The sequence below is a fragment of the Hyperolius riggenbachi genome, chromosome 7 (assembly GCF_040937935.1).
Source record: "Hyperolius riggenbachi isolate aHypRig1 chromosome 7, aHypRig1.pri, whole genome shotgun sequence".
NCBI lineage: Eukaryota > Metazoa > Chordata > Amphibia > Anura > Hyperoliidae > Hyperolius > Hyperolius riggenbachi.
This window is the reverse complement of record NC_090652.1, coordinates 25,557,172-25,572,379: the sequence shown is the minus strand read 5'-3', so window position 1 is coordinate 25,572,379 and position 15,208 is coordinate 25,557,172.

Below are 15,208 nucleotides of genomic sequence, written 5' to 3'. Positions count from 1 at the left end.
CTGCTTCTGTCTGCCTGTGCAGAGAAGAGAAGGGGGAAAAGTTGCCGGGCGGCAGAGAGATTGCCTGGAGCAGCCCGTGAAGCGGTGTCTGGGCTGCCAGCTTGTCACTACTGCTCGCACCTCCTCCTGGGCCTGTGCAGCGCGCTGTAGCTGCTTATCCTCCTCTTCCTGCTGCTTCACCTTCTCCCTCTGCTGCCAGCATCCCACACCCCGCACTCATCCCAGGCTAGAGCCACTGGCAGCGCGGGCAAAGCGTGCTGTCACACATATCATAGCCACCTGCCTGTCCTCCTCAATACACTTCAGCACCGGAGTCGCCTTTCCTTCCCAAAAGCAAACTCTCTGTGCTGCGAGGCCACTTCCTGTCACCTCCCCTCCGCTTCAGCATTGCTATCACCATAGGAACAGTGTGGAGGGGGGCTTCCAGCGTCTGCGCCGAGATGCAGCAGCGCCTGACAGGCTGCGGTGGGAGGGGAGCTGCCCATGTGCTTTTAGTAGGTTCCCTCCTCCTCCGGCAGCGTGCACGCTGTAGGCAGATACATTGTTGCCGCTGCACCATGTAAGCAGATACATTATTGCTGCTGCTAAACAGACTGGCATACTCAGCATACTGAACAGTGAGATTACCTCTGATATCTATCTATATATATAAAATCGGATGTATGTGTGTGTATGTGTGTGTGTGTGTGTGTGTGTGTATGTGCCGCGATCACTGGAAAACGGCTTGACCGATTTGAACGAAACTTGGTACACAGATCCCTTACTACCTGGGATGATATGTTATGGGGGTCTCGCGGCCCCCCTGCATACCTGGGCGGAGCTACAAACAGCAAATCAGATGCCACCCATTCAAGTCAATGGAAAAAATGTAAAAGGCTGCCATTCTCACAGTAATCAAGCCAGAGTCCCCACACTTGGCACAGCTGGTCACTTGGTGACCGCGGTTACAAATCCAGGAAAAGTGGGAGGAGCATAAAACAGCCAATCAAATTTCAGCCGTTCATTTTAAATGGGAAAATGTAAACTGCAGCCATTCTTAGACTGTTAATCGCAGGGTTCTCAAACTTGCCACACTTGGTCACTGGGTGAATGTGATTAAGATTCAAGAAAATTGGTGGAGCCTACAACAGTCAATCAAAATTCACCTATTGATTTTCAAGGGGAATATTTAAACTGCTGCTATTCTTACACTTTTAATGGCAGAGGCTTCAAACTTGCTACAGTCGGTCATTGGGTGACTGGGGTCCAAATTCACTAAAGGGGTGGGGCCACATACAGCCAATCAGATTTCCTTGGTGGATAAACTGCTTCCATTCACACATTTTTGATGCCAGGAACCTGACAGCTCACAAACTTGGTCATTGAGTGACTGTGTGTCAAGGTTACAAAAAGTGGGCGGAGCCAAAACAACTTTTACTGGGAAAATATAAACTGCAGCCATTCTTACACCGTTAATGGCAGGGTTCTCAAACTTTGCACAGTTGGTCATTGGGTGACAGATTTAGATTTTGGAAGGTGGGTGGAGCCTACAACAGCCAATAAAAATTCCCCTTTTGATTTTCAAAGTAAATATCTCATCTGCTACCATTCTCTTATACTGGTAAAAGCAGATGCCTCAAACCTGGTACAGTTGGTCACTGCGTGACTAGGGTCCAAATGCAGGAAGGGGGCAGAGCCACAAACAGTCAGATGTGTTTACTTTTCAATGGGAATATACAAAGTATTGATAACAAGGACCTCAAAGCTGATAAACTTGATAATTGAGTGACTGTATGTCAAGCTTAGAAAAAGTGGGCGGTGCCAACAACTTCATTTTTTTACATTGCAGGGTTCCCAAACTTTACACAATTGGCCACTGGGTGACTGGGATGAATATTCAGAAATGTGGGTGGAGCCTACAACAGCCAATCAAAATGTACCTATTGATTTTCAAGGGGAATATTCACACCATTCTTACACTTTTAGTGGCAGAGGCCTCAAACCTTATACAGTCGGTCATTGGGTGACTGGGATCCAAATTCACTAAAGGGGTAAAGCCACAAACAGCCAATCAGATTTGTTAGATTGATTTCAGTCATTCTGTTATTGGCAGGGTTCTCAAACGTGACACAGTTGGCCACTGGGTGACTGGGACTAATATTCAGAAAAGTGGGTGGAGCCTACAGCAGCCAATCAAAATTCACCTTTTGATTTTCAAGGGGAATATTTACATTGCTGCCATTCATGCACGCTAACATCATGCACTCTAGAGGCCTAACATCTGCTACAGTCAGTCACTGGGAGACTGGGGTTTAAATTCTGAAGGGAGCGGGCCAAAAACAGCCAATCAGATTTGTTTATTTTCAATGGTAAAATGCAACTTATTGAAAGACCCCAAAGCTCATAAACTTGGTAATTAAGTGACTATATGTCAAGATTAAAAATAGTGGGCGGAGCCAACAACTAACTTTTTACATGGGGAAATGTACACTGCAGCTTTTCTTACACTGTTAATGGCAGGGTTCTCAAACTTCACACAGTTGGTCACTAGGTGACTAGGATTAATATTCGGAAAAGTAGGTGGAGCCTACAAGAGCCAATCAAAATTCACCTATTGATTTTCAAGGGGAATATTGAAACTGCAGCCATTCTCACACTGTTAATAGCAGAGGCCTCAAACCTGCTACAGTCAGTCGTTAAGTGTTTGGGGTTCAAATTCAGTAAAGGGGCGGAGCCAAAAACAGACAGATTCCTTTGCTGGATAAACTGCTTCCATTAGCACAATGTTGATGCCAGGAACCCAAAAGCTCACAAACTTGGTCATTGAGTAGTGACTGTGTGTCAAGGTTACAAAAACTGGGTGGAGTTAAAAACAGATTTTTCTGGGAAATTGTAAACTGCAGCCCTTCTTCACTGTTAATGGCAGGGTTCTCAAACTTAGCATAGCTGGTTACTGGGTGACTGGGATTAATATTCAGAAAAGCGGGTGGAGCCTAAAAATGCCAATCAAAAATCACATGTCACTTTTCAAGGAGAATATTAAAATTTCTGCCATTCTTGCACTGTTAATGTCACAAGCCTCAAACCTGGTACAGTTGGTCATTGGGTCACTGAGGTTCAAATTCAGAAAAGGGGACAGAGCCACAAACAGTGAATCAGATTTGTTTCATTTCATGGGAAAATACAAATTATTGATGCCAAGGACCCCAAAACTCACTAACTTGGGCATTGAGTAGTGACTTTGTGTCCAGGTTACAAAAAGTGGGCGGAGCCAAAAACAAATTTCACTGGGAAAGTGTAAACTGCAGCCCTTCTTACACTGTTTATTTCAGGGTTCCCAAACTTTGCCCAGATAGTCACTGAGTGACTGAGATTAATATTCAGGGAAGTGGGTGGCGCCTATTACAGCCAATCAAAATTCACCTGTTGATTTTGAAGTGGAATATTTAAATTGCTGCCATTTTACACTGTTAATAGCAGATGCCTCAAACCTGCTACAGTTGATAATTGGGTGACTGGGGTTCAAATGCTGGAGAGGGGTGGAGCCACAAACAGCCTATCTGATCTGTTTAATTTCTATGGGAATATACAAATTATTGATGCCAAGGACCCCAAAGCTCACAAACTTGGTCATTGAGTGTTTGTGTGTTAGGGTTAGAAAGTGGGCGGAGCCAACACCAGTCAAATACATACCCGGGCAATGCCAGGTCATCAGTGGGTGGAGACAAATACACATTTCACTGGGAAAATGTAAACTGCAGCCATTCTTACACTGTTAATGGCAGGGTTTTTAAACTTTGCACAGTTCCTCACTGGGTGACTGGGATTAATATTGTATATATATATATATAAAAGTGGGTGGAGCCTACAAAAGTAACTTAAACTTCACCTGTTGCTTTTCAAGGGGAATATTTAAATGCTACCATTCTTGAACTGTTAATGGCACAGGCCTCAAACCTGGTACAGTTGGTTATTGGGTGACTGGGGTTCAAATTCAGAAAAGGGGGTGGAGCCACACACAGCCAATCAGATTTGTTTCATTTCAATGCACATTATTAATACCAAAGACCGCAAAGCTCACAAACTTGGTCAGTGAGTAATTGTGTGTTAGGGTTAGAAAAAGAAGGCGGAGCCAACACCAACCAAATACATACCCGGGCAACGCCGGGCAATCAGCTAGTATATATATAAAATCGGATGTATGTATGTATGTGTGTATGTGTGTATGTGCCGCGATCACGCGAAAACGGCTTGACCGATTTGAACCAAACTTGGTACACAGATCCCTTACTACCTGGGATGATATGTTCTGGGGGTCTCGCGGCCCCCCTGCACACCTGGGCAGAGCTACAAACAGCAAATCAGATTTCACCCATTCAAGTCAATGGAAAAAATGTAAAAGGCTGCCATTCTCACAGTAATCAAGCCAGAGTCCCCACACTTGGCACAGTTGGTCACTTGGTGACCGAGGTTACAAATCCAGGAAAAGTGGGCGGAGCATAAAACAGCCAATCAAATTTCAGCCATTCATTTTAAATAGGAAAATGTAAACTGCAGCCATTCTTACACTGTTAATCGCAGGGTTCTCAAACTTTGCACAGTTGGTCACTGGATGAATGAAATTAAGATTCAAGAGAGTGGGTGGAGCCTACAACAGCCAACAAAAATTCACCTATTGATTTTCAAGGGGAATATTTAAACTGCTGCTATTCTTACACTGTTAATGGCACAGGCTTTAAACTTGCTACAGTCAGTCATTGGGTGACTGGGGTTCAAATTCACTAAATGGGCGGGACCACGAACAGCCAATCAGATTTCCTTGGTGCATAAACTGCTTCCATTCACACATTTTTGATGCCAGGAACCTGAAAGCTCATAAACTTGGTCATTGAGTGACTGTGTGTTAAGGTTACAAAAAGTGGGTAGAGGCAAAAACAAATTTCACTGGGAAAATATAAACTGCAGCCATTCTTACACCGTTAATGGCAGGGTTCTCAAACTTTGCAGAGTTGGTCACTGGGTGAATGAGATTAAGATTTTGGAAGGTGGGTGGAGCCTACAAAAGCCAATAAAAATTCACCTTTTGATTTTCAAAAGGGGCATTTAAGCTGCTACCATTCTTATACTGTTAATAGCAGATGCCTCAAACCTGGTACAATTGGTCACTGGGTGACTGGGGACCAAATTCAGAAAGGGGGCGGAGCCACAAATAACCAGATTTATTTATTTTTCAATGGGAAAATACAAAGTATTGATACCAAGGACCCCAAAGCTGATAAACTTGATAATTGAGTGACTGTATGTCGAGGTTAGAAAAAGTGGGCGGTGCCAACAACTAAATTTTTAACATGGCAGGGTTCCCAAACTTTACACAATTGGCCACTGGGTGACTGGGATGAATATTCAGAGATGTGGGTGGAGCCTACAACAGCTAATCAAAATTTACCTATTGATTTTCAAGGGGAATATTCACATTGCTACCATTCTTACACTGTTAATGGCAGAGGCCTCAAACTTGATACAGTCAGTCATTGGGTGATTGGGGTTCAAATTCACTAAAGGGGGTGGAGCAAAAAACAGCCAATCAGATTTGTTACATTGATTTCAGCCATCCTGTTATTGGCAGGGTTCTCAGACTGAGTGGGTAGGTGACACAGTTGGTCACTGGATGGCTGGGACTAATATTCAGGAAAGTGGGTGGAGCCTACAGCAGCCAATAAAAATTCACCTTTTGATTTTCAAGGGGAATATTTATATTGCTGCCATTCTTACACTCTTAATAGCAGAGGCCTAACATCTGGTACAGTCAGTCACTGGGAGACTGGGGTTTAAATTCTGAAGGGAGCGGGCCAAAAACAGCCAATCAGATTTGTTTAATTTCAATGGTAAAATGCAACTTATTGATGCCAAGGACCCCAAAGCTCATAAAATTGGTCATTGAGTGACTGTATGTCAAGGTTAGAAATAATGGGCGGAGCCAAAAACCACTAACTTTTTTCATGGGAAAATGTAAACTGCAGCCATTCTTACACTGTTAATGGCAGGGTTCTCAAACTTCACACAGTTGGTCACTGGGTGACTAGGATTAATATTCAGAAAAGTAGGTGTAGCCTACAAGAGCCAATCAAAATTCACCTATTGATTTTCAAGGGGAATATTGAAACTGCAGTCATTCTTAAACTGTTAATAGCAGAGGCCTCAAACCTGCTACAGTCGGTCGTTAAGTGTTTGGGGTTCAAATTCAGTAAAGGGGCGGAGCCAAAAACAGCCAGATTTCTTTGCTGGATAAACTGCTTCCAGTCACACAATTCTGATGCCAGGAACCCAAAAGCTCACAAACTTGGTCATTGAGTGACTGTGTGTCAAGGTTACAAAAATTGGGTGGAGTCAAAAACAGATTTTTCTGGGAAATTGTAAACTGTCTGCAGCCTTTCCTCACTGTTAATGGCAGGGTTCTCAAACTTTGCACAGCTGGTTACTGGGTGACTGGGATTAATATTCAGAAAAGTGGGTGGAGCCTAAAAATGCCAATAAAAAAAATCACATGTCGCTTTTGCTGCCATTCTTGCACTGTTAATGGCACAAGCCTCAAACCTGGTACAGTTGGTCATTGGGTCACTGGGGTTCAAATTCAGAAAAGGGGACAGAGCCACAAACAGTGAATCAGATTTGTTTCATTTCATGGGAAAATACAAATTATTGATGCCAAGGACCCGAAAGCTCACAAACTTGATCATTGAGTGACTGTATGTCCAGGTTAAAAAAAGTGGGCGGAGCCAAAAACAAATTTCACTGGGAAAATGTAAACTGCAGCCCTTCTTACACTGTTTATGGCTGTTTATTCCGAAACATTGCCAAGATTAATATTCAGGGAAGTAGGTGGAGCCTATAATAATCAAAATTCACCTGTTGATTTTCAAGTGGAATATTTAAATTGCTGCCATTTTTACACTATTAACCTCCTTGCTGGTCTGATTCTTTCCAGATTTTAGGGTCTAAAAGAGGTGCAATTTTTTTCCACTCATTCAGACCCTAAAACCTGAAAAAAATCATTCTGGCAGGGAGATCTGCAGCAGAATAAAAAATTTACCTTCCTGGGCTCCAGCGCTGCAGTTATAATTTTGACCACAAGATGGCGCTAATATACATATAAACGAACTTCTCTATATTTCTCTAATATAGAGAAGTTCGTTTTAAATATTAGCCCCGCCCCCGATGACGTCACGCCACCACCGCCGCTCCGCTGCTCCGATTGGCCGCCGGGTCCCCGGAAGAATAGCGGGGACATGGGGATCCCGGCGGCCAGTGAAAGACCCCACACTGCCAGGGAGAGAGTCTGGAGTCCCGCTGCACAGCGCGATCGGGCGCGGGACTCCAAAACTGACAGGTAATGCGCTGCACTGCCTACCCCGACCTGAGCTCGGGATCACCGCTAACAGCTTCTTTTTTTTACCTCGAGCTCAGGTCGGGAAAACCGGCAAGGAGGTTAATAGCAGAGGCCTCAAACCTGCTACAGTTGGTCATTGGGTGACTGGAGTTCAAATGCTGGAGAGAGGGTGCAGCCACAAACAAAATCTGATTTGTTTAATTGCTATTGGAATATACAAATTATTGATGCCAAGGACCCCAATGCTCACAAACTTGGTTATTGAGTGTTTGTTTGTGCGTTAGGGTTAGAAAGTGGGCGGAGCCAACACCAGTGAAATACATACCCGGGCAACGCCGGGTCACCAGTGGGTGGAAACAAATACAAATTTCATAGGGAAAATGTAAACTGCAGCCATTCTTACACTGTTAATGGCAGTTGCACAGTTGGTCACTGGGTGACTGGGGTATATATTCAGAAAAGTGGGTGGAGCCTACAAAAGTGAATCAAGCTTCACCTATTGCTTTTCAAGGGAAATATTTAATTACTACCATTCTTGCACTGTTAATGGCACAGGCCTCAAACCTGGTATAGTTGGTTCTTGGGTGACTGGGGTTCAAATTCAGAAAAGGGGGTGGAGCTACAAACAGCCAATCAGATTTTTTTCATGTCAATGCAAATTATTGATACCAAAGACCGCAAAGCTCACAAAGTTGGTCATTGAGCAATTGTGTGTCAGGCCGGTTACACATTAAAAGCGTGCAGGAGAACGGCTCCTGCACACGTTGCGGCGTGTCACCGGGAATCTGCGGTGCGACGCTGAGTAGCGACGGTAGTAGTTAACTAACCCGAAGGGGAAACGCCGATTCCCAACGATAAAATGCGCCCGGGTGCGTCGTACCGCAACGCATCGAAACGCAGCGTTGGATGTGAAAGGTAAAATGAAAGTCTATGGACTTTCCTTTTACCTTGGTTAACGCAAAGTATAGACTTTGCGTTAAAATGCCGAAAAAGGGCTCTGGTGTGAAAGAGCCCTTAGGGTTAGAAAAAGTATGCGGGAATGACAAAACCCACTGTAAACCGCAACCGCAAGAATGCCGCATCTTCCGTGTTAGGGTACTTACAAAGGAACGGCTCCATCCTTAGAACTCTCACCGGCGTCTTCCCTCTTGCTTCCAGCATCTGACGCCCTGCCTTTTTTCTGCTTATAACATCTGGACGCGGGGTGTGATCCGCCGCACCCAGAACACTCGTGCTTGAAACGGCACGAGGTACCAAACCTGCATGTGCCATCGTTAAATTGCCAGCACATCCCCTTGGCCCTATTGCCCGGTTTTCCGGTGGGACCTGTACTGTCCTGTCCTCGAAAGGACTGCGGCCCAGTTGATGGAATCATCAAACTTATCCATAATTCAATATCTTTGTGGTTCCAGCACACTGAAGGCCGAACCGCCTTTCTCTGCCGGAATGCTTCATCGTACTTAAGCCAAGCATCCCCGCCATACCTCCTGTATGCCTCGCCGATGGCATTCTGGTAACAAAAAAGAGCCGAGCAACACTCGGGGTTCTTTTCACCAATTACACATGCCAAAATTTCAAAAGCTTGCAGCCAATTCTGAAACGTGCGTGGAATCAATCGGTACCGACGCCGCTCCTCTTCCTCTTTTTTGGATTCAGTCGATTTCACCTTATCCAAATTAAACTTGGCCAAGTGAAGCAGAGAAAAAATCTCCACAAACTCACCCTTCCAAATGCGCTCCCGCACCTCCGCCTTCAGGTGAACCCCTAGCGGCCCACTAAGGCACACGTACATCTCTGACTTCGCCGCATCAGCTAACCTGATCACCTTAGAGTCTCCCGATTTTGCAAGACCCAACACTCTGGATGAGCTTAAGGCCGCTATCGAAGCATCCTGGGCCTCCATAACACCTGAGCAGTGCCACAGGCTGATTGCCTCCATGCCACGCCGCATTGAAGCAGTCATTTCTGCAAAAGGATTCCCGACCAAGTATTGAGTGCATAACTGAACATAATTATTTGAAGGTTGACTTTGTTTGTTTTAAAAACACTTTTCTTTTATTGGTCGGATGAAATATGCTAATTTTTTGAGATAGGAAATTTGGGTTTTTATGAGCTGTATGCCAAAATCATCAATATTAAAACAATAAAAGGCTTGAACTACTTCAGTTGTGTGTAATGAATCTAAAATATATGAAAGTCTAATGTTTATCAGTACATTACAGAAAATAATGAACTTTATCACAATGGCCTCAATTCACTAAGATCATGCTGGAGATAATAAGGCAAGAGAAAACTTACCTCCACATAAGAGAGAGTTATCTTATCTCTTCATTCCTTAAGTTACCTCCTCTGTAGTTATTTTCACACGCAGTTAATGAACAGCCTGTCTTTAACTCTGGAGTTATTTTAAGGATTAAAGAGTTAACTTAAAGACAGTAGAGTTAACTTTAGGTTTGCCTGAGGTAAAATGTTTCCTGAATACTACATGCCTTATCACCATGGTAACAACTCTAGAAGAGTTATTAAAGACAGGAGATAAGCTTAGTGAATTGAGGCCAATATGTTAATTTTTTGAGAATTCCTGTAGTCTGCTGCCATTACCATCTTTGTTCTGTTTTACTTTTGTATGGTAATATATATGAGTGGGTGGTCTATTGTCATGCACATGATCGCTCCCCCCCCCCTCTGCTGAGTGCCAGACAATATGCCCCCCCCCCCCCGTTAGACCAGAGACTGGTGGGAGTGTCTGAGGGCTGGGACTTGGGAGGGCTAATGAATAATTAATCAGGAAGCAGGGTAAAGGACGATATTACATCACAATTGGCTTCAGACAAAGCAGTCAAAGATGGAACCTGCCAATGACTGTCAGGAGCATCATTCTCTGCAAATACTATATAAAAATTCTGTGAAATCCAAACGTGGACAGTGAAATGCATATGTAATGTGAGTACAGCCAATATTTAGCTACTGATATATGTGTTTTTTTTCTCTGAGACCTTATACCTAACAGCTCCTCTTTAACTATCAGGTATGTAAGTGGCTGACTCAGTCCTGACTCAGACAGGACTGAGTCAGCCAGTGACCCTCACTGATAAAAACTTCCAACTATAAAACACTTGATAAAGGTAAAGCCTATCTACCCCTTAAACCTTCACCTTGAGGACCCCCCCACCCCCGTCTTACTTAACCTAATAAATGAAACACGGACTACCATGGCATTGGATTAATTTAGGCCAAAGCAGCTCATCTTTATTTAACCAAATTAACAATAACCCAAAAAATTGTAAAATCAACACAACCATCATACCCGTAAAATCCTAACAGAGAGCTGGGGACAGGGGCCCGGAGGTACCAACTGGAACAATTTGTTTTGCACCTGAGTGACATGCAGCCTTGTAACCGGCCCACAGCCGCGCATCTCGGCTCGAGGACAGCTGCATGCCCCATAAAATAACTCTCCTCCTGTCGAGGACCTCATCCAACCGGATTTGCCCCGCGACAAATCCATTAACCGACCTCCGGAGCCCCCTTATACCCCTCCTGCTGCAATGACGAATAAACACCCCTTAAAACCCCCCTTATCAAAAACCCCCCACCTAAAACAATAAAAAAGGGGAGGGAGGGAGGGAGCTTCTAGCCTGCAGCGCTCACGGAAGCTGAATGACCCGCCCCCGCCTCCTTGCCGCCTTACCCAAGCACCCCCTCGTGCTGCGCGCCTTAACTCCGCCCCCCACACAGATTAACCCCATACTGCCGGGGCAACGGCTACCTCATCATGCCGTGCCCTGCGCAGTCGCACGCTCCGCTCCAGGCCCTCAATTTCCTAGCAGAAATTGGCTTCTGAGAGCAGGAAAGAGATAAAAAGGGTCAATAGTTCATACGTTTTGGCTCTGGCATACTTCAATTAATGTGTCATTGAGCAAAAACAATAAAACAGTTAAAACTTAAAGTAGATTTAAAAATAAAATAAAACTGTGGAATATGTTAAAAAGTCATTTTTAGGAGACGGAAGATAGATATAATGGTCTATTTCATTTGTTTATTTTCGCTTCGGGTGTCCTGTAAGGCAGGGAACACACTAGGCAGAAACGCTAGCATTGCGGAAAACTCAGCGAAATGCACATAATGCAAGTCAATGGGCCGCATGAAAAATGCATATGTTTGCGTCTTGCAATGTGCTTTTTCAAAAACACAAGTTTTGTTGCATATTTTTCAAAAACGCATCAAAAATGCACATAATGAAAGTCAATGGTGATGCAGAGGTATTGCATTTTAGGGCATTTTGTATGCGCTTTGCATGCGTTTTTTATTAAAAACAAGTTAGATGATGTATTTCCGCTTCCTGTCGACTTCCTATTGATTTGTATAAAACACATTAAGAAAACACATACAAAATGCATATGCGTTATATGTATGCAAACCGCAAACGCATTAAAACTCATATGCAAAACGCAAGAAAAACGCATGTGTAGAAAAAAAGGCAAAAAGCAAATGCACAGAAAACGCACAAACGCATATGCATCAAAATGCTACGTTTCTCGCACTGCCTAGTGTGCACCCATCCTAAAGCGGACTGGACTCTTGCACAGCACACAATGAAAGGTTTTCATTCCACATATAAATGCTGAAAACTTTGAAGAGATGCTATTCTTTGCCCAGGAAAAAACTGACAATCAGCCAATCAGCGGCCGCTCCTAACAGTAAACACTGCAAGTGCAGTGAATGCCAAGTAGCCATGTGCCTGGCTGCGTAGCGGCCTCTCCCCGCCTCCTCTCCGCCCCTAAAATAGAAAAAACCCATACTGAGCATGTGCAAACAGTCTAACGCGGCTTAGCCGCGTATAAAGTACTGCATGCAGTACGTTGTCTTGATGTGAAGCGTTAAGCAGCCTTAGGATAATTTCTGGGGGGGGGTTTGTGGTCAGCGCTAGTGTTGGGCGAACACCTGGATGTTCGGGTTCGCGAACGTTCGCCGAACATGGCCGCGATGTTCGGTTGTTCGCGCCGAACTCCGAACATAATGGAAGTCAATGGGGACCCGAACTTTCGTGCTTTCTAAAGCTTCCTTACATGCTACATACCCCAAATTTGCAGGGTATGTGCACCTTGGGAGTGGGTACAAGAGGAAATAAATTTAGCAAAAAGAGCTTATAGTTTTTGAGAAAATTGATTGTAAAGTTTCAAAGGAAAAACTGTCTTTTAAATGCGGAAAATGTCATGTTTCTTTGCACAGGTAACATGCTTTTTGCCGCCATGCAGTCATAAATGTAATACAGATGAGAGGTTCAATAAACAGGGACCGGAAACGCTAACCCAGCAGCAGCACACGTGATGGAACAGGAGGAGGCGCAGGAGGAGAAGGCCACGCTTTTTGAGACACAACAACCCAGGCCTTGCATGAGGACAAAAAGCGTGCGGATATAGCAATGCTTTTTGCCGCCATGCAGTCATAAATGTAATAAAGATGAGAGGTTCCATAAACAGGGACCGGCAACGCTAACCCAGCAGCAGCAGCAGCAGCACACGTGATGGAACAGGAGGAGGCGCAGGAGGAGAAGGCCACGCTTTTTGAGACACAACAACCCAGGCCTTGCATGAGGACAAAAAGCGTGCGGAAATAGCAATGCTTTTTGCCGCCATGCAGTCATAAGTGTAATACAGATGAGAGGTTCAATAAACAGGGACCGGCAACGCTAACCCAGCAGCAGCAGCAGCACACGTGATGGAACAGGAGGAGGCGCAGGAGGAGAAGGCCACGCTTTTTGAGACACAACAACCCAGGCCTTGCATGAGGACAAAAAGCGTGCGGATATAGCAATGCTTTTTGCCGCCATGCAGTCATAAATGTAATAAAGATGAGAGGTTCCATAAACAGGGACCGGAAACGCTAACCCATCACAGATGGTCATTGTTCATGTTACTTGGTTGGGGTCCGGGAGTGTTGCATAGTCGTTTCCAATCCAGGATTGATTCATTTTAATTTGAGTCAGACGGTCTGCATTTTCTGTGGAGAGGCGGATACGCCGATCTGTGACGATGCCTCCGGCAGCACTGAAACAGCGTTCCGACATAACGCTGGCTGCCGGGCAAGCCAGCACCTCTATTGCATACATTGCCAGTTCGTGCCAGGTGTCTAGCTTCGATACCCAATAGTTGAAGGGTGCAGATGGATTGTTCGACACAGCTACGCCATCTGACATGTAGTCCTTGACCATCTTCTCCAGGCGATCGGTGTTGGAGGTGGATCTGCACGCTTGCTGTTCTGTGGGCTGCTGCTGCATGGGTGTCAGAAAATTTTCCCACTCCAAGGACACTGCCGATACCATTCCCTTTTGGGCACTAGCTGCGGCTTGTGTTGTTTGCTGCCCTCCTGGTCGTCCTGGGTTTGCGGAAGTCAGTCTGTCGGCGTACAACTGGCTAGAGGAGGGGGAGGATGTCAATCTCCTCTCTAAAGTCTCCACAAGGGCCTGCTGGTATTCTTCCATTTTGACCTGTCTGACTCTTTCTTCAAGCAGTTTTGGAACATTGTGTTTGTACCGTGGATCCAGAAGTGTATAAACCCAGTAATTGGTGTTGTCCAAAATGCGCACAATGCGTGGGTCACGTTCAATGCAGTCTAGCATGAATTGAGCCATGTGTGCCAGAGTCCTGCCAGAATCCTCATCATCCTCTTGTGAGCGTTGTGATAGTTGTTGTGATGCATCATAGTCGTCACCTTCTTCCTGGTCTGCTTCTGCTGACCATTCGCGCTGAATTGTGGAAGTCCAACGTGCACCGCTCTGGCCCTCGTCAGTGGTGGCAGGAAATTCCTGCTCCAACTCCAGCTGTTCCTCCTCCTCTTCTTCGTCATAGCTGCTGGGGCCAGCGTTTCCTGAGGCAGATGGCCTGATGTTGGTACCATCACGCTGATCGTTTTCTCCTTCAGATTCCCCCAGTTGCATCATGACAGCTGTTTCCTTGATTTTCAACATTGACCTCTTCAGTAAACACAGCAGTGGTATGGTAATGCTGACTGAAGTAGGTGGAAATCCGCTCACAAACCTCCGTCCACCGACAGTGCAGGAAACTGGGTTGCTTGGACCCCAAGTACAGATTTATAGGAAGTGAGTTCCGCACAATGTAGGTAGAGTCGAAATACCTTTATTGGATCAAACACATGACAGGCTAAAATCCATCACCACACGCTGACATGTTTCGGGCGTTACACGCCCTTAATCGTAGCATTGTCATGTGTCATGTGTTTGATCCAATAAAGGTATTTCGACTCTACCTACATTGTGCGGAACTCACTTCCTATAAATCGGTAATGCTGACTGAAGAGTTGTCACTGCTCACAAGCAACGTGGATTGCTCAAAATTTTGGAGGACTTGGCAGAGGTCCAACATGTTGGCCCAATCGGATCCACAGAAGCTTGGCAGCTGGCCGGATGCGCCTCGGTACTGCGCCGTCATGTACTGGACCACTGCACTCTTCTGCTCGCAAAAGCGGGCTAGCATGTGCAGCGTAGAATTCCAGCGCGTAGGGACATCACACAGCAAGCGATGGTGGGGGAGATTGAAGCGCTCCTGCATCTTGGCGAGTGCCCCCGAAGCAGTACTGGAAGTTCTACAATGTTTGGCCACTCGTCGCACCTTCAACAGAAGATCGGCCACGCCTGGGTATGTCCTCAGGAACCGCTGAACTACTAGGTTCATCACGTGCGCCAGGCAAGGGATGTGTGTCAGCTTAGCCAACCTTAAAGCGCGAATGAGATTACTCCCATTATCACACACAACCATGCCCGGTTTCAGGTCCAGCGGTGCCAGCCACAAATCCGTCTGTTCCTTTATTCCCCTCCAAATT